The sequence below is a fragment of the Prionailurus viverrinus genome, chromosome B3 (assembly GCF_022837055.1).
Source record: "Prionailurus viverrinus isolate Anna chromosome B3, UM_Priviv_1.0, whole genome shotgun sequence".
Lineage (NCBI taxonomy): Eukaryota > Metazoa > Chordata > Mammalia > Carnivora > Felidae > Prionailurus > Prionailurus viverrinus.
This window is the reverse complement of record NC_062566.1, coordinates 48458098-48478959: the sequence shown is the minus strand read 5'-3', so window position 1 is coordinate 48478959 and position 20862 is coordinate 48458098.

Sequence of the window (20862 nt, the reverse complement as noted above, 5' to 3'; positions counted from 1 at the left end):
AAGACCCATCTATCTGCTGTCTACAAGAGACTCATTTTAGACCTGAGGACACTTTCAGGTTGAAAGTGAGGGGATGGAGAGCTATTTATCATGCTACTGGAAGTCAAAAGAAAGCTGGAGTAGCCATACTCATATCAGACGAACTAGACTTCAAATTAAAGGCTGTAACAAGAGATAAAGAAGGACATTATATAATAATTACAGGGTCTACCCATCAAGAAGAACTAACAATTATAAATGTCTATACACCAAATACGGGAACCCCAAAATATATAAAACAATTACAAACATAAGCAACCTTGTTGACAAGAATGTGGTAATTGCAGGAGACTTTAATACCCCACTTACAACAATGGATAGATCATCTAGACACATGGTCAATAAAGAAACAAGGGCCCTGAATGATACATTGGATCAGATGGACTTGACAGATATATTTAGAACTCTGCATCCCAAAGCAACAGAATATACTTTCTTCTCGAGTGCACATGGAACATTCTCCAAGATAGATCACATACTGGGTCACAAAACAGCCCTTCATAAGTATACAAGAATTGAGATCATACCATGCATACTTTCGGACCACAATGCCATGAAGCTTGAAATCAACCACAGGAAAAAGTCTGGAAACCTCCAAAAGCATGGAGGTTAAAGAACACCCTACTAAAGAATGAATGGGTCAACCAGGCAATTAGAGAAGAGATTAAAAAATATATAGAAACAAACGAAAATGAAAATACAACAATCCAAATGCTTTGGGATACAGAGAAGGCAGTCCTGAGAGGAAAATACATTGCAATCCAGGCCTATCTCAAGAAACAAGAAAAATCCCAAATACAAAATCTAACAGCACACCTAAAGGGAATAGAAGCTGAGCAGTAAAGACACCCCAAACCCAGCAGAAGAAGAGAAATAATTAGATCAGAGCAGAAATAAACAATATAGAATCTAAAAAAACTGTAAAGCAGATCAATGAAACCAAGAGTTGGTTTTTTGAAAAAGTAAACAAAATTGATAAACCTCTAGCCAGGCTTCTCAAAAAGAAAAGGGAGATGACCTAAATAGATAAAATCATGAATGAAAATGGAATTATTACAACCAATCCCTCAGAAATACAAGCAATTATCAGGGAATACTATGAAAAATTATATGGCAACAAACTGGACAACCTGGAAGAAATGGACAAATTCCTAAACACCCACACTCTTCCAAAACTCAAACAGGAGGACATAGAAAGCTTGAACAGACCCATAACCAGTGAAGAATTGAATCAGTCATCAAAAATCTCCCAACAAATAAGAGTCCAGGACCAGATGGCTTCCCTGGGGAATTCTACCAGACATTTAAAGCAGAGATAATACCAATCCTTCTCAAGCTATTCCAAGAAATAGAAAGGGAAGGAAAACTTCCAGACTCATTCTATGAAGCCAGTATTACTTTGATTCCTAAACCAGACAGAGACCCAGTAAAAACAGAGAACTACAGGCCAATATCCCTGATGAATATGGATGCAAAAATTCTCAATAAGATACTAGCAAATCGAATTCAACAGTATATAAAAAATTATTCACCATGATCAAGTGGGATTCATTCCTGGGCTGCAGGGCTGGTTCAACATTCGCAAATCAATCAACATGATACATCACATTAATAAAACAAAAGATAAGAACCATATGATCCTGTCAATTGATGCAGAAAAAGCATTTGACAAAATTCAGCATCTTTTCTTAATAAAAACCCTCGAGAAAGTCGGGATAGAAGGAACATACTTAAGCATCATAAAAGCCATTTATGAAAAGCCCACAGCTAACATCATCCTCAATGGGGAAAAATTGAGAGCTTTCCCCCTGAGATCAGAAACACGACAGGGATGTCCACTCTCACCGCTGTTGTTTAACAGTGTTGGAATAGTGTTGGAATAGTGTTGGAAGTGCTAGCATCAGCAATAATGTTGGAATAGTGTTTAATAGTGTTGGAAGTGCTAGCATCAGCAATCAGACAACAAAAGGAAATCAAAGGGATCAGAATTGGCAAAGATGAAGTCAAGCTTTCACTTTTTGCAGATGACATGATATTATACATGGAAAATCCGATAGACTCCACCAAAAGTCTGCTAGAACTGATACAGGAATTCAGCAAAGTTGCAGGATACAAAATCAATGTACAGAAATCAGTTGCATTCTTATACACTAATAATGAAGCAACAGAAAGACAAATAAAGAAACTGATCCCATTCACAATTGCACCAAGAAGCATAAAATACCTAGGAATAAATCTAACCAAAGATGTACAAGATCTGTATGCTGAAAACTATAGAAAGTTTATGAAGGAAATGGAAGAAGATATAAAGAAATGGAAAAACATTCCATGCTCATGGGTTGGAAGAATAAATATTGTCAAAATGTCAATACTACCCAAAGCTATCTACACATTCAATGCAATCCCAATCAAAATTGCACCAGCATTCTTCTCAAAGCTAGAACAAGCAATCCTAAAATTCATATGGAACCACAAAAGGCCCCGAATAGCCAAAGGAATTTTGAAGAAGAAGACCAAAGCAGGAGGCATCACAATCCCAGACTTTAGCCTCTACTACAAAGCTGTAATCATCAAGACAGCATGGTATTAGCACAAAAACAGACACATAGACCAATAGAATAGAATAGAATAGAATAGAGACTCCAGAATTGGACCCACAAAAGGATGGCCAACTCATCTTTGACAAAGCAGGAAAGAATATCCAATGGAAAAAAGACCGTCTCTTTAACAAATGGTGCTGGGAGAACAGGACAGCAACATGCAGAAGAATGAAACTAGACCACTTTCTTACACCATTCACAAAAATAAACTCAAAATGGATAAAGGACCTGAATGCGAGACAGGAAACCATCAAAACCCTAGAGGAGAAAGCAGGAAAAGACCTCTCTGACCTCAGCCGCAGCAATTTCTTACTTGACACATCCCCAAAGGCAAGGGAATTAAAAGCAAAAATGAACTATTGGGACCTCATGAAGATAAAAATCTGTACAGAGCTCACCAAACTCCACACCCGAAAAACAAATAATCCAGTGAAGAAATGGGCAGAAAACATGAATAGACACTTCTCTAAAGAAGACATCCAGATGGCCAACAGGCACATGAAAAGATGCTCAACATCCCTCCTCATCAGGGAAATACAAATCAAAACCACACTCAGATATCACCTCACACCAGTCAGAGTGGCCAAAATGAACAAATCAGGAGACTATAGATGCTGGAGAGGATGTGGAAAAACGGGAACCCTCTTGCACTGTTGGTGAGAATGCAAACTGGTGCAGCCACTCTGGAAAACAGTGTGGAGGTTCCTCAAAAAAATTAAAAATAGACCTACCCTATGGCCCAGCAGTAGCACTGCTAGGAATTTACCCAAGGGATACAAGAGTACTGATGCATAGGGGCACTTGTACCCCAATGATTATAGCAGCACTCTCAACAATAGCCAAATTGTGGAAAAAGCCTAAATGTCCATCAACTGATGAATGGACAAAGAAATTGTGGTTTATATACACAATGGAGTACTATGTGGCAATGAGAAAGAACGAAATATGGCCCTTTGTAGCAACGTGGATGGAACTGGAGAGTGTGATGCTAAGAGAAATAAGCCATACAGAGAAGGAAAGATACCATATGTTTTCACTCTTATGTGGATCATGGGATCCTCCCATGGGGGAGGGGAAGGAAAAAAAAAAGAGGATAGAGTGGCAGAGAGCCAAAGCATAAGAGTCTCTTAAAAACTGAGAACAAACTGAGGGCTGATGGGGGGTGGGAGGGAGGGGAGGGTAGGTGATGGGCATTGAAGAGGGCATCTTTTGGGATGAGCACTGGGTGTTGTATGGAAACCAATTTGACAATAAATTTCATATGTTAAAAAAAATGAGCAACTTAGCTAAAAGATAGCTCTTGTATATGTTACGTATTACAGGAATAATTTAACTTATGTATTAAATGTAACAAACAGAGTTTTCCTCACAAAGAATAGACAATATTTTCCTTAGAAAGTAAAACCCAAGTTCAAAGTATATGTGGAGAAATTCATGTTCAAAAAATAAATTCCATGTTGTTTACTCTAGTTTTTAGGATCACTGATGAAAGTGTTTCATTAGCTGTAGGTTTTTTTGATAATCCTATTTTATAAAAATAAGTTAAAATTTTCTACTTTTGATTTTAGTATTTGTTTTATTCTCAAATCATACATCTTTTGGTCTTGATACCATGGTCTTATTTACATGGAAATGATTGATGCTATTTGTTGGGGCAAATGTGGATGTTTAAAAAAATGTTGGATGTTTCAGAGTATTTTATATATCTCATCTTTCTATTGGATCAGAATAAAACATACTTCTAAATGAAAAAAAAATTTGTTTTCCAGTCTGATACTCTTTGGAGGTCACCGCCATTCATTGTGTTATGAAAAGTTATCTAAGTAAAATTCTGACACCTGGCAATTCTCTGACACCAGCTGGGTGTCCTACAATTTAATTCAATTCTGACACTGTCCACCTGGAGATAAATCAGATTCCACAGGTTAAGGGCTCATTCCTACAAGGATGCTCCCGGCCCCAGCAAGGCCAGATTGTCACCTGTGCTTCTGACCACCTGGCTATCAAGAAACACTATAGTTGCTGGATTACTGGTTTTCTATAAAGGGATATAATTCAGGGACAGCCAGATGAAAGACACGCATAGGGTATGGTATAGGAAAAAGGCATGGAGCTTCCACACCCTCTTCAAGAGTGCCATTTCCCCCAAATTTCCATGTGTTCACCAACCAAGCAGCTCTCTGAACCTTGCCCTTTTGGTTTTTATAGAGGCTTCATTACATAGGCACGACTGACTAAATCATTGGCCATCGGCACTCAATCTCCAGCCCTTTGCCCCTCCCCTGAGGTCGGGGTTGGGGGGACTGAAAGCTCCAATCTACTATCCCTGTGGTTGGTTTTCCTGACAACCAGTCCCAAACTAAATGCTTTCCAAAAGTCAGCTCATTAACATAAATTCAGGTGTGGTTGAAAGGGGTTTGTTATAAATATCAAGACACTTTTATCTCTCTTACCACTTAGGAAATTCCAAGGGTTTTAAGAGCTCTGTGCCAGAAATGGGATAATTAAAATATGTGTCTCACTATAAATCACAATATCATACCAGGGTATTCTGCTATTCATCTCTTCACACTTCACGTATAGTCCCACCAAAATCTCTATTTTACAGACAGTCTATCCATCCCATTTCTAGAATTTTCTTACTAAGGCACTGTTGGTATTTCCAAGCCATGCATGGCCAATCTATATGTCTGGAAAGGATGGAAAGGAAAGTGCTTGGTATTCCTGAGTAAGATTTCAGATTCATGCTTTAGAAACAAGAGCTGTGACGGAGGAGGGCTGTCCAGTCTTCAGGAGGTACGCTACATGGCTGAGCTCAGGGAGACCTGGCCTGGCAGGGCACAAATATGAGAAACAGATGACTTTGCCTGTGGTCTTCAACTTCTTTTCTCCTCACATTGCCTGGGCCTCTATAAAATCTCTGTCTCGTGACTCTGTGGTTAATGAAACCTGCATGTGCTGGTTCTGCTCCAGGGCTCACAGAGTTCTATCTGTCCAAGACTGCCTTTTCCTCTGGCTCCTCTGTCCTTGTCAGGCCGAATGAGCTCTACCCCTCGGAGGCCCTCTTGATGGCAGCTGGACCTTCTGGTAGCTTTCCACACACTCTCCAGCTGTTCTAACCATCCACCCAGAGCCCACCATGCCATTCTTTACATAATGGGATTGCTTTCTTAATGTGAAATCCCAGTTGGGTTCTCCAGTAAGCATCACTGCTTCTGCTTGAAGACCCACAGTTGCAATCACATTAACTGCCCCTAAAAATGACAATTGTGGAAACAGCTCTTATTAGCCCATACTTGCTCACAGTGTTAGAAACCACAGCCAGATTACCACAGTAGTAGTAGGAGCTGCCATTTATAGAGAGCTCATGATGCGTTAGGCATCAGTGTTTTATATTATTTTAATCTTCAAGTTAACTATCAGGTAGGACCCACTATTTACAGCTAGAGAAATCGAAGGTCAGAGTGGTTAAATTTACTGAGTGTCACACAGTTGATAAATGGTGGGGCAGGACTGTCTAACTACAAAGCCAATATATTTCCCTCCCACTGCCAGAGCCACCATGCTATATAATGTCCCACTGCTGCTATCTGTGATTGGATTCCTCTTCTGGACAGATGGAGGGATGCCCCCGACACATGGGATTCAGCATGGCTATGCATGGGAGGATGAGAGTCCAGTTAAGATCAGTCCAGGGAAAATTAATGTTAGGAATCCTCACAGGATCTAGAACACCAGGCCTGACTGGTGGACCTATTCACACCGCCATCTTTCCTCTCCCTGTGTTGGCCATTGGGACAACGAAATGCAAGGAAGAAGCAACGGCCAGGGTCTACTTGTGAATACAAGTTGGCCTTTCTGCAACCCTTGGCATATTGGTACAGTTTTTCAACCCCTGGTATAGGCAAAATTGTATTGTGTTTGGCAGTGGGGTGTGAGGGGGATTTCTCAAAGAGGCAGAAAGTAATGTGAGCCTTATCTTCAGAAGCAGCCACCATTTCTTGCTTTCCTATCAGCCTGGCTTTGCAGCCAGCCTGTGGCTAAAGGTGTTGCTCAGGCTCTTGAAAATAAGGCTTGTCCAAATAAGATATGGGCTGGCTGGAAGGCATATTTCAAGAAAGAATTGCCTATACTTTATAATTCAATATATACGGTAATCCTAGTAACTGTTCTTCTCTCTTTACTAGAGGGAGGAAGAAGGAAGGTTTGTTAAACTTTCTCAAGAAGTGAACTGCAGCATGGAAATCTATTGACCTGTGTCCCATTCTCTCTTGAAAATTCTATGCTGTCAAAGGCAGATAGCTTTTCCAACACAGCTGCATTATCCACAACAGCAGCACAATAACTCCCGCTGCCCTGCCTATATTGCTTGGGGGATTTTTTGTATGTGCATGTTTTTTATTCTATTTTTCCATCTGGTGACTTTTGTTTTCTTCTAAATGGTGCTGTTTAAATGCTTTCCACAAACGCAATCTTGAAAATAAACACATTGAATGGATAAGAACAAAAGAGGATCCATTCTCGATGCTGCTCACTGCTGAGAGGTTCCCTCAGCTGCAGGGAGATGAGGGCCAAATGGATGAGTGGATTGTCAGTGTAAAATGCTACCCAAGGGTGCTGCCAGGATTAGAATCTAATCAGAACCACATTAACAGTGTCATGACACACACACACAGATAGACAGAGAGAGATATAGAGATAGAGGTAGAGATAGAGATAGAGATAGAGATAGAGATAGAGATAGAGCCTTACCAACTGAGCACTCATAATCAACCAGTGGGCCTTGAAAACTTAGGAGGCTCATCTCCCAGTTGGAAATTCTCAAAAGCCTTGGTTTTATGCCTCCAGTGCTTCCCAATAGAGAGGAGACTGTGGTTAGGTTGCTACTTCATCCCTCAGGGACTTCCCCTCCACTTCCTTCCCCACATTCCCTGACCACTCCCCTGTGATCATTGCCTTAGTTTGGGCTCCCCCAGAACAGATGCTGAGACAAAGATTTGGGCACAGGTAATTGGGAAGGACTAAGAACTCCGGTAGGAAAGTGATTCCGGGAAGGAAGGCAGTCAACAAAGGTTGTGTTGCCACACTAGCCATCACAGAGCTCAGTCCTGTGAAAAACAGTGTCAAACACGCACCTCAGAATGCTTGTGCCCAGGGCAAGAGAGCCAGGGCATTTGTACATAAACTTCCAGACCATATGCTGAGGGCTGCTCCTTGGGGTGTTAATTCTGGGCACTAATGAAACTTGCTTGCCTGTGAGCTGAAGGGCTTTCCACAGTTCTGAAAAAGAGCTCCAGGCACAGGTGTATAGACTGGCAGTTTGAAGTTGGCTGGAGTGCACTGGACGGTGCAAAGGGATGTGTCTCGGGCACTTGTAGCATCTCTTGTCATCACACATACAGCTTAAGACAAGCAAGTCCCTTGGAGTCAGTGGCAGAGCCACATCTGAAGGGTTTTTAGGGTGTTTTTTGTTTGACCCCATAAAGTTACCCACATCAGAACTACCCTGCTTTCCCCCACCTGCCCCTGAGTGTAAGTTCTTGATAATTGCAAGAATTGATTCCTTGCCTTTACGGATGAAAGTGCCAAGCACCTGAACATGGCTCAGAGACTCATGGCATAAATGGACACAGGGCCCCAGGCTCCAGCTGGGCTGGGAGGCAGCAGCTATTTGCTGGAAGCAGAACTTCGGTTGTCCTTGGTGGTGACTCCAGCTCCCGCTGTCTTTCTGGGAGTGTGCAGCCCACCAGAGGAGTGGCAGATATGGAGACCTGATTCAGTGATGCTGCCTTTAGCAGCAACAGCAGAAAATCTCAGTTCAAACTGGTTTAAGCAATATGGAAAATCCATTTTATTTTGCTGAATGGGATGTTTGAGGTAGAGTGCTCTAGATCAATTCAGTGGCTCAGGTTCTTTCCAGCTCTGTTTTGCCATCTTCAGTGTGCAGAACTTGTTTTGGGGTATCTCCCTTCCTTACAAAGTGGCTGCTGCAGGTCTAGGTCTCATGCATGTATACACACACCACTGTAACCCACCGCCATGATGTGGAAGCCCAAACCATGCCACACAGATATACCGCAGGGAGAGGCCATGTGGAGATGTTCTAGCCAACAGCTAGCTGAGGTCTCAACCAACATCCAGACAGAATGTGAGGCAGATACTGTGGTATTATCCACATTTTAAGTAGGAAGAAATGAAACTTGGGGAGTTTAAATAATTTGTCAAGGTTACAGATCTAGGAAATGGGCAGAGAAAGACTTAAACCCCTAAGGGTTCAGAATTCAGTGGTTTTGCCTCCCAGTCAGACCCATTTGTTTCTTTTTTGCAGGCCCCTGAGCTACTAGGCAGCTTGGGAGGGTGCCCTGGCTTTGCCAGAATCCACCCCTCTCAGCCTTCATTGCCAGAGTTTATTCCAAGGTACAGCGCGGCTTCCATTCTCCTTGCCAACCTTGGCCAGGGAGCAGAGCACAGGGCCAAACCTGGGGCCCTGGCTTCAAACCTACCCCCTGAGGGTGATCTAGTCTCCTGCTGGCAGATTGCAGTAGAGCAAAGAGTGGATCTTCCTCAGGAAATCCTGGGGCCACAAATCTGGACCTGTTTTCCATGTGTTAGAGAATTAAAAACAAAAAAAAGGAAAGTCATGATTCTCATGCAAACATAAAGTGAACACATGTCAAAGATTTTATTTAAGTCACTAATGGAGGGAATTGGTTAGATGTAACTGGTTCAAAGGCAAAGTCAAAAGAACCACAGATTTGCAAGGGATAAAGGAATGTTGAAGTAACTTTATATATGGACTTGAAACTTGATTTATTATGTTTTGTGGGGAAGTGGCAGAGTTTATTTCCATGTCTTCAGACAAGAATTCTTTGCGTTGCTATCCCTTGTATGCAATTTTCAGAGTTGTAAAGTAACTTGAGAACAACGAAAGGCACAGAACTCCCATAGAATCAGATATGCAAAGGCTCCAACATCCCATTGGAAGGTTTTCCAGTAATCTCCTTTGCTTATTCCAAAGTCTTACATTTTTCCTTGCATTTGAATGATTTTCCTTGGGCCATCTTCCCTATTTGTGGTTTCTGGGTGAGAGCTGTCCCTCTTTTTCTTGGGAAGCCTTACACTGTGGGCTTTGGAACCAGGCAGACCTTGGGTTCAGGTCTCCATTTGCATTTACTAGGCGTGGAGCTCCACTGAAATCACTTAATCCTAGAGTCTACTTCATATGGCAGGTGTGAGGATTAAAGTGCTTGGCACTGTTGCAAATTTAATGTATTCATCCTATCATCCCCTCTGTTTTATAGATATGGAAACTGAGACGCTGGGTTTTTAAGGCACTGACCTACGGTCGTACTACTGGGTCATATGGTGGAGCTGGAATTCAAACCTGGGCAGTTTGGCTCTGCTGCCACACTCAAGCACTCATGAAATGGCAGGTGCCAGGTGCTTCTTAGCCTCTCTAGTGTGACCAAGTTGTGATGTCTGCTTGAGTTGGCCGACTACCCTAAGAAGCCAGCTACTGGGTTGGTGGTCACTCCTCACTGCCTGTTCACCTTGTACTCCTGTTTGGCACCATGGTGGGGTGCCATAGGGTCCACTGCTCTCCTTGGGACCTGCTGTGCTCATGACCCCAGGTTCTGCTTGTGTGGTTGTTTGTTCTGATATTTCATTGAAATCTAATATAGAAAAATACACAGCTCAATGAATTTTCAGAGTGAACACATATGCATATAAACATGTAAGAACATGGCCAGCACCCCAGAAACCAACTTGTGCCCCTTTCCAGTCAGTGCCCTCAAGGACAGCTACTGCCCTGACTTCTGTCACCACAATTTTGCCTGTCTTTGTTCTTTATGTGAAGGCAGCCACAAAGTCAGCCACAAAGTCTGCATTCTTTTGTGTCTGGCTTCTTCCATTCAACATTTTGCTTATGAGGTTCACCCATTTTGTTGTAAGTACTTGTAAGTTTATTCATTCTTGTTGCTGTATGAAAATGCAGTTCATTTCTCCATTCTATACTTGATAGGCATTTTGATAGTTTCTGATTTATGGTTTCAGCCCATACCTTTTGGCCCACGGAGACACATGTTTTTTGTGGGCTGTGCTTAGTTTATAAAAGTAACGTTGTGAGTTGGATGGTCCTGACATTTTCTTAACAGATGGGTCAGTCTGCTTCTTCTTTGCCACAGTCAGCAATTTGGCTTTTGTTCCTTTTCTTCCTTCAGGTCAAGTGTGCCGGCCCATCTGCGGGCCTGTTCAACACGTGCTGAGCAAGGCCAATGGCAGCCCTGCTGTATTTCTAACATATGTGGTAACTAGCTCCTTCTGTGCATCCTGGTTCATGGAAGGAGGGGAGGGTGGGAGAGCCTGGAGGATCAGTGATCTGAGGCCATCTCGCAATCACTGGGGAGTCTGGAGACTCAGCTGTGGGAGGAGCTGAGCCCTTCAGGTCTTTGTTCTGCAGGGACAGTGAGTTCTGCTCCCCACTCTTCTTTATCTCTTGATGAGAAACTTATTGCTTCTTGTCTACCACTTTCGCCTCCCCGCTTAAATGCATACAAAGGAACTTTTCCCCAAACTTGTGCTTGTTAGTGTGCACCTCGGGTGGCCTTCCCTTCCCCCTGTTCTCTGCCACACTAGGAGGTGGCCCTGGGTGGTGTGCATTTTGTATTGTTACCCACTTTTTTTCCCTCCTATAAGGAGACCACACCCTGTCTTTCTCAGAGGTGTTTTAACTGTTGCTGTTTCTGCTTCATCCCCCTTTCTCTCAGGCCTCATTAGCCACTTCCTTACCTGTAAATAAGGATTTTTTTTTTCCAGGCTGGCACCCTCCTTTCCCCAGAGTGCTCCATTCTCTGACCAGGGCTTCCTGTCAGCAAAGCAGCAAGCCCACACCCTTAAACGGAACAGGCCAGGTCAAAGATTTATATGGTGACTTAGTAAAATAAGAATATAAATAGAATGTGAGAACCAACCAAAAAGAAAAATGCACATATGATGGCCAGTGGGGACAAAACAGCAGGTTGGTCTTCAGATCTGGTACTGAGCTTCCTTACAACAAGGATAATCAAAGAAATCAAAGAGATTATAGAGTTACTGTGAAGATAATAGAAAAAAGATAAAATAGATAAGAGATAATAATTGTGATATTTTTGAAGAAGTGTCTTATTCATTATTCTATCTCCTAAACACCTGGCTTAGGGCCTCATGCATAGTAAGTGCTTAATAAGTATTTAAGGGCTAAGTTGATAAAGTTACATCACTTTTAGCTGCTGGCTAATACACCTGAGTGCTTACCATGTGGCAGGTAAATTCTAATCTGTGCCCATCAACAACTCCAAAGGTGGGCACTGTGGTTCCCTTATTTTTCTTTTTTAAATTATTTTTAAAAATCTTTTTTGTCGTGCCTTCATTTTCAAATGTGGAAGTCAAGTGTAGAGAGTAACTCCCCCAGGTCACAGCTCTTCTGTGGTCTGGTGATGATTTAAAATCAAGTGCCTTGTCTGGAGCCAGCCAGCTTAGGCACTAAGGAATCTGAAATTATAGAGCAAATGAACATTTATGAATATTTTCATTTTACTAGACAGTAAAACCAATCATACTGGCCTTTTTACTACTGGATCCTGTCTGGGAGCCCCATTTGGTGAGAGGCCCTGCTGGAAACCAAGGGAGGCCGCCCTCCCCTCTAGGGGAAGCTGCCAAACTCCAAAGCTGACAAACCTTTTCCGTGTCTGCCCCCTGCTGGCAGACATGAAGATAACAGGGCAATCCCTGCAGCTGGCTATAGGAGGTCTTTGATCAGAGTGAGGCCCTGCGAGCGCTCTTCTGCTGGTTTGGGGGAGAGGGGGTATGTTACCCAAACCTCACACTGGGACCTGTGCTATGACAAATTGAAATGTCTTAGGATAGGCTGTTTAAAATTGGTTGCTGTGTTGGCAAGTCTAGTCCACCTTGTCTCTTGATCTAGGGTGGAGGCAGCATGGAGGAGGTAAATGTCAGTTTTAGAAAGCATTGGAACAAGAGTCAGGAGACCTGGGTTCTAGTCTCAGGAGGGCCACTTACCCAGAGTGGCACGTGTCCTCTCCGGGGCTGTTCCCGCATTTGCAAAACAAGGCATTGTATTACTTGGCTCTAGTGGGCCTTTAGTCGTAGATCTCCACCTGCAAGTTCTTTGAAGATCTCCCTCAGTCGGGTCTCCTTAGACCTCACCTCCTCACCCTAAACTTCCTCCACAAACCCTATTGCCCCTCTCTGGCCTGCATCCCTCTGTGGCCAGATAACTTGCATTCTTCCCTACCCTGAGCCAAACCTTGGCACCTTTGTATGAGGTCTCCAGGCTCACACTAACTGAAAATGGGAATCTTATGATTTGGAAAGTAAACTGGGCTGTACTTCTTGGCATTCAGTCCAGCTTGTCTTCCTCCTACTGGCAAGACCAAATTCAGGATGGAGAAAGAGAGAAGTAGCCGAAACCAACAACTTATATGGGATTTCTTTGGGCACTAAAGATGGCGTCTGATGCAATAACCAATCTTTGCACAATGTGATAATTTGCAAAGCATTCTGAGTCATAGAACAACTCTGTGAGGAAAGTATTTCTATCACCCACATGCGTGTGAGGGAATTGAGCCCAGAGATCTACAAGGTCCACGGTCACTTAGCCAGCCTGTGGCTGGGCTGGAACCCAGGGTCAGTCAGGTCCACCCCAGGCTCAGGATTTACCCCATCAGAAATGTGCAAGGCCTGAGAGTTCAGACAGTGGTCATTAATTCCAGAAGAAGGCAGTGTTAGGCAAGACAAGCCCTCTCACACCTTCTTTCTGATGGAAACATCTCTTCTCCTTCTGGAATAGTTCTGTACTGGATTTCTTACATATGGCTACATGTCCCTTACTCAAGCCTCTTGGTGCAGATCCTAGTCTAAGCTGGCACTGGCTTGTTCTGCACTAACTGGTCTGTACCTGTGTGTATGTGTGTGGCATATTTGGACAAATCTTATCGTCCCTGAACCTTATCTTCCCTGAACCCACTGAGGTGGGGATGGTAATAGTGAAGAATAAAAGCAGGATGTGTGGGAAAAGCTTTTTATAATGTGCAGAACCACAAAGCGTTAGAACTTGCTGGGGAGAGAGGTAGAGGAATTTACCTGCCAGCTCCCTTCTGTCTCCTGTTTTACCCTTGTACTTCCAGGTTGGGTCACTAATCTTCTCCAGCAGCTTCTGGGGAAGCCAGACCCCCATACCTAAGCAAAGTGCTTCAAAGGATCCAGAAACAGTGAAAGGGGCCAGAGCCCCATGGGTCAGGTTGGATGACCCAGAATCTGGGTACAGGGCTGCTGAGGCTCTGGATGTGGGCAGGAATGATGGGGAGTGAGCTAGGACCAAGCCCTCAATCCAGGGGAAGCTGAGACAGCCAGCAGTATCAGGAAATGAGGAGATGGAAGCTTCTGGCACTTTCCATTTGAGCAAATGGCTGAGGTTCTGGGGAAAGCTGGGGTCAAGGAAATCTGGAGAGACACATAAAAGTTGATGTGGCCCAGTGGTGGATACCTAAGGAGCCCTGAAAGAAATGTGGAGGCTGGAGTTCCTGTGGGGCAGGGGTGAGAGTTAGAACCAGTGGATGTGGATATTGCTATGAACATGACCTCATGTTCAATCCTGGTAGTATCTGGGTTAATAAGAGCTTCCAAAGGATTTTTGTTATTTCCTTTGGAGCACACCAAGTATACACATTGATTCAGCCCCACATAGGGTCTAAAGCAGAGCTTTTGTGGTGAAGGGCAAATTATTTTTCTTAATTTTCAACCCATCATGAACTGACACCTAAAAAAATGTGATAAGATAAAATACTAGAAAATGAAATTAGAAATGCCTAAGCCAGTTCCTACAATATTCATTGAGATGAATCCTCTGATCTTGTAGTTGGATAACGTGGTGCTATAAAATTTTTAAATGCTGACTCTCCCTATCCATGTTTATCTCATCATGAGCGCCAGTTTGTAAATTCTGATTTCTGGATTCCTTGAAGATGAAATCAGTCTATATAATTACAATAGAGATAGTACTTTTTAACAAATGGACAGTTTATACAGGGAACAAAAAGGAAAATTCATAGCACTTAGTTTGTCAACACCACATTTACCAAAAGAACAGTCACAGTCACATTAAAGATACATTTGTGTGTGCTGATGGCCATGTACATTGAGGAATGGTATTGAGTACCTCAGTATCACCAGAAATATTGCTTTCCTACTTTAAACTGGAACATATTTATGATACCAGATAATAAAAAGTAGAGGAAAAATAGCACACTACTACATCTTAATGAAACTCTACCATACTTAGTGTAAAACTCAGAATCCACGTGTGGTATTCAGAAAAACATGTCCAGAAATGGGAACAAGCAGGAGCTGGCTCTCCTGGGACAGGGCAGGACTGGACATTGGCCAACTCTGGGCCTATCTTTTCTGGTTTTCTGGTTATTTTCAGCTTTGGATCTTAGTAACTGAATTTAATCTGTTTCTATCTTGATTTCAACTACAAAGCTAATGACACTTGACTCAGTTGAAAAATAAAAATTGGCACACTAGTCATCTGGTGTCAAAATTATCCTCTTGTTAGGAAATATCCTGAAAATATTAAAAAAAGTAGACAGTACTAAGCCCCTGAAGAAGATGTAATTTACAGGAATGAGACTGTTTTTCAGTAGACATCCAAAACATCTGTATTCAGCTTGGGGATCATACTAATGATGATCTAATGATGCTGTCACTGCTCAGAACATTTTTGGAAAGCTTTCTTTAGAATTGTGTTCAGAGGACAATACTCTTGGTATTGGCATACATTAATAAACTTTTTAATTACAGTGTCTAATAACTTGAAATTTAGGGAAATAATTCAAATGGAATCTTCTAGAAACATCAACTAACAATATAATTTTAGGGTCTCCCTCAGATTATGTCAATTCAGGCATAGATAAGAGAACCCCTGGAAAATTGTGTGGAACAAATAATTGGGAAAAAATATAATTTTTCAAAATCTATCCAAGACCTCTTAGGATAACTGGGATTTCAAATAATGTCATTTTTACTGTTTTATGCTTGGGAAGCAGTATAGTGAGGGTGTAGCTTCCATATACTTGACTGTGTCACGTAGACAGCCTGGACATCTAGAAGTCCGAGCTCACGTGTCAAATCTGAGGCACATGCTGCTTCCGAGGGTCCCAGGGGGATAATCTGTGTTAGCCAGCACTTTTTTTTTTAATCCCTCCTTGTGTCATCACACAACCTACTGCCATCCTCTCATCTGCTTTCCTGTATGCAGAGTGCCTTCTAAGTTCTTCATTCCTTGCCCTCCAGCTTCACTGAGCTAATTTCCCCACCATGGTCATTCCACATCTGCTGCCCTGAGGTAAATGTTCAAATCAGATAGGTAAACCTTTTTCTATTGAAGAAAAAGCTGATGTTTGTGTTTGTTTAACTTGAACTCCATAGACTAGATACCAACATCCATCAATAGATGAATAAACAAAATGTGATATATCCATGCAGTGGAATATTATTCAACCTTAAAAAGGAAGGAAAGTCTGACATATCCTACAACGTGGATGAACATTGAAGACATTATACTAAGTGAAAGCATCCAGTCACAAAAAGACAGACACTGTAGGATTCTATTTATGCGAGGTACCTAGAATAGTCAAATTCATAGAGATGCAAAGTAGAATGATGGTCTTCAGGGGCTGTGGGGCAGAGAGAATGGGAAGTTATCATTAAGTGGATATAGAGTTTCAGTTTTACAAAATGAAAGAGTTCTGTAGATGGATGTTGGTGATAGTTGCACAACAGTGTGAATATACCTAATACTACTGAACTGTACAATTAAAGATGATCAAGATGGTAAATTTTATGTTATGTGTATTTTATGATGATAGTAATTTTTTTTATAAAGAAGAAAAGAAAAAGTTTTCAACTCGTGTCTCCCCCATCTGTGCATCTCATGACTGTGTTTTTACTGCAAGCTTGATGCCAGACCCTTAGAAATGCAGGATGACTTGAAAACCTCATGTGCCAATACATTTTCCCCAATTTCCCCCATAATGAATAGAACCATAATTCATGGTGAAAAGAAAAGCAATTTGAATATGGGCCAAGTAGACTAAGGCTGGCCCACATCCAGACCTTGGTGGAATGAAGCATTGAAGCAGTCAGCTGCATTCATTAAGGGGAAAGAGGTCTTTTTCCATTTCTGCCATTGCTGTGCACAGCTAGTCTGAGGCATAGTCTTGCTTGATGCATTAGGAAGGCAGGGCCGGGGCCAGGCTGGGAGCAGAGGTCAGGCAGTTCCCTGCACTGGGAGTGGCCTCTAAGGCTGAATGAAATTTAGACCTCATCCTTGGGTACCACCACAGAGGCAATGAACAGCCCTCCATGCTAGGCAGAGAGTACCCTGAGCCTTCTGGAAAGGAAAACGAGAGTTTAGTAAGCATGCACTGGACTGAAAATTGGGAGTCTGAGCATCTTCCTCATCTTGCTGCCTAGGAGCTGTGAGGCCTTACTTAGGTAAAGTTTGTAAACCTCTAAGCCTTCAAGGTTTATAGGTGGTGGATTGTGTCTGCTCCACATTCCATGAAATCTATGAAAATAGTGAAAATCATATAATGAATTTCTCCTGAAACCTTGAGATATGATTAATTCCTAACAAGAAGAGATGCAAATGTTTCATCCAAATGAACTTACGTCACTTTTATTTCCATAATCTATCATTGCAAGAGCTTTTGAAAGAGGTGGTAGATTAACTTATTTTCTTTCTTTTTGTGTGTGTATGATTAAAAGAGGGAAGCTTCTTTGATTGCCTTTATGGCCACTTTTAAATTATCTGAATTTGTGTCATAAGTAACTAGGAGCTTTGGGAAGGTATCAGCATTGAGTGTACATCTTCCTAAAGCTGAGTAAAAAGCAGGTTATTCCAAGAGCTTTTTCTTGATCTGCTCTTGTTAAATGCTTCTAAACCGAGTGGTCTTACAGGGAACATGCTCATAAAGGCTGCAGAGGGTGCCTAGCAGGAAGTGTGTCATCTGAAAACATAGTTCATGCTGTGTGCCAGGCACTAAGATGAAGAAAATATGGATGGCTAGAAAAAATATATCTATCAATTTACTTTGATTCCTTAATAGGGCCAAATTAATATAACTGGTTTGACCCACTATTGACTGGTGGTTGGAGAGACAGGACAAGTCCCCCCCCTCGTTGTTTTTGGAATTATCCCCATGGTAACATGGCTGGCCAGGGCTCAGATAGGGGCAAAAATTCATCAGTATTCTCAAGACCTCATTTTCTGCCACCCCATCCCCCAATGTTAATACTTATACCAATGAAAACTTACTATATTTGATTTTACAAAGGATAAAATCCCACTTTTAGTAGATGTAGCACACAGGAAACAATCATAGATTTTGGGATAAGTCAGAGGGTTCAAATTTCTAGGTAAGAGAGTGTGGGCAAGTTACTCTTCAAGAATCAGCTTTATCATTTGCAAAATGGGGAATAATCTCTTGTATGATTGTTGTGAGGTTTAAATGATATAAGTTGGACATGGTCAGCACTTGGAAGAAGCACTTGTTAGTTGTGGCATCTTAATGATTTATAACATCTCTTTGCTCTTCACACTTGCCTGAAGGACCACACACAAAGATGTGTCAGGCACTCCTGCATTATCGCGGGCAGAGATTTTTCCAAAGTGAGAGTTCATTTCTCTTGCATGTTTTTGTTTTTTCCTAGAGCTATACAAGCAGTAAAAGCAGTAAGCTGCCTTTGGGGAGGGTGGTAGGGATGCCAGATAGAGCATTAATTTTAGGAGGGAAGGGAGGAACTGTTGATCTTAGTGATCCATTAGTTTGAGTATGAAACCAAGGCCACTCAGGAAAAAACTATTTGTTTCAGTAAATGTATTGGTTTGCCTGTGAGTTCCAGTAGGGCATAAAGTGACTGTGAGTGAAATGTGTTCCATGAATATCCCATGGCCTGGCGGCAGTAGTTAGGGCAGCATTTAGACTTACTAGTGTTTTGGGGCAGTTGATGTGCAGTGGATGCCCAGATCATCCTTTCAGTGACCAATATGCTCAGTTTATTAGAGCTTAGACATAAAGGCGAAATGGTGTTGTTTATGAAGCAAAGAAGCAACTTGGAAGGAAAGCATTGGAAATGACTATAGACTTCCTCTGGTGTAATCTGTGTTTACAGATGGTCCACCAAGGTTCAGATCAGCGAGAGGACACTGAGATAATCTTTAGGAGATGCCCAGCTATGAAGGGGCATTGGGCTGGGTGACTTCAAACAGCTCCTAGACTTGAAGCTGGGATTCCTGGCAGGGATCCTAGATGTGGCCCTTACTGTGTGACATTGGACAAACCACTTGACCTCCCTGTGCTTCAGTTTCCTGATCAATGAAGTGGAGACTTCTTGTCTTCCTCACTGGATGTCTGGGTGGGTAGGGAGTGCGAATAAAATGATGGATGTGAAAAGGATTGATGTTACAGGCCTTAAACAATGGGCCTGATCCAGCTCAAGGATGACTGGTCTGACTGGCACTGTGTTTTAAGAACATTGAACTTGAATACCTTTAGGGGACCCATTCCCCTTTTCTTACACAAGCTCTACTTAAAGCTAGCCCAATCATGTGATTTATGTTACCCTGCCTGGCTCCTCTAGACATTCTGATTCAGGACCCCTTACAACCTAGATACCACTGTTTAGGTGAGACCAGCTTCATGTGTGGGTGAAGTAGGTGCTGTCATTTTTAAGGGGTTCTCAAAGGTTCTACCTTCTTTTCCCTCCTCTCCTTCCATAAGCCCATCTTGCTGATGTCTGTAATTCTTTTGGGAAATCCTGTGGACAAAAACCTATGTTGGAACGGAGGATAATATTTCAAGCCTTAGCTTTGTTTTACCATTTATAACTTAGGTAGATTTAAAAAGCAGATTAGAGGGGTGCCTGGCTGGCTCAGGTGGTAGAGTATGTGACTCTTGATCTTGGGGTTGTGAGTTCAAGTCTCACATTGGGTGTGGTGATTACTTAAAAATAAAATCTTTTTAAAAAGCAGATTAGATAAAAGCAGACATAAAAAAATTTTTTGAGAGCAGGTTTTGACAAGAGAATCTAAGACACTGACCATGTGTGTTGAGGTATGTGTGGGTGTGAGTGAGAAATTCTGGCAAGCAGGTAGCAAGGGAATATAAGTGGATAGGTGGGGGAATTTATCTGAAAATGGGAGTAATACCTGCCTCATAATATTGTTGGGAGAATTAAGTGGAATGATAAAGGGCTTAATAGAATAAGAAAGTAAATGCAGTCATTATTGTTTTCTTGGTCTGAAAAATCAACACACTTTCACAATTAACTGGAATGGGAAGGAGGCAAAAGGGCGATGTGCTCAGCTACTTATCCATCCAAGCTTAAGGCTTGGAAGAGGCTGGAAGAGGCTGCCTCTGTGCCCTGTGTCTGATTGTGTCTCCTCCATGCCAACCCCTGGCTACCTGGAAATAATGAGAGAGTGGCTGAATATTTCATTCATATCAGGAATATTTGCCAAATGAAGAAATTGCTTAAGAGCTGTTCATCATAATGAGTTTCTTAGCATTTTTGAATTTGGCCAAAATAGAGGTGATTTTATGGCCATCATTAGGTCTGGTTTGCCCATGGTGTATTTACAGTAAGTTACTATTTTGTCCTCCACTCTCTTATTTTTTCCTATAGTACCACATCTGAAATGGATTGAAATTGTGCAACACTAGAAGTGTTCCTAGTGGTTAGGGACTAATCTAGGGACTGATAATTTTCTGTTAAGGCAGATGTTGGCATCCACATGTTAGATCCTGCACCTTATACTAAGTGGATTTTTATAGCATTACTTTTTTGAGAAAGATCCTCCAAACATACCTTTGTGGGGGGTGGGTAAGTCAGAATCATCCGATTTTATGGATGAAGAAGCTGAGATATTTCCTGCTTCAAATTCTGTGGGTAAGGAGGCAAGAATTGAACAAGTCTTGAAAGGGGTTTACCTGTCATCACAAGGTGGAAGAGCTGAGAAACCAGGACTGGCCTCTTCAGCCTTCCAGCAATGAGTCCCGTTGCAAAGAAGCAGCTTGATGAAGGGGCCAAGGGCTTTGGAAGGAGTGGTGGACTTGAGAGCAAGTCTCCCATACTCCCTGACTCTCTGTTTTCATGGATA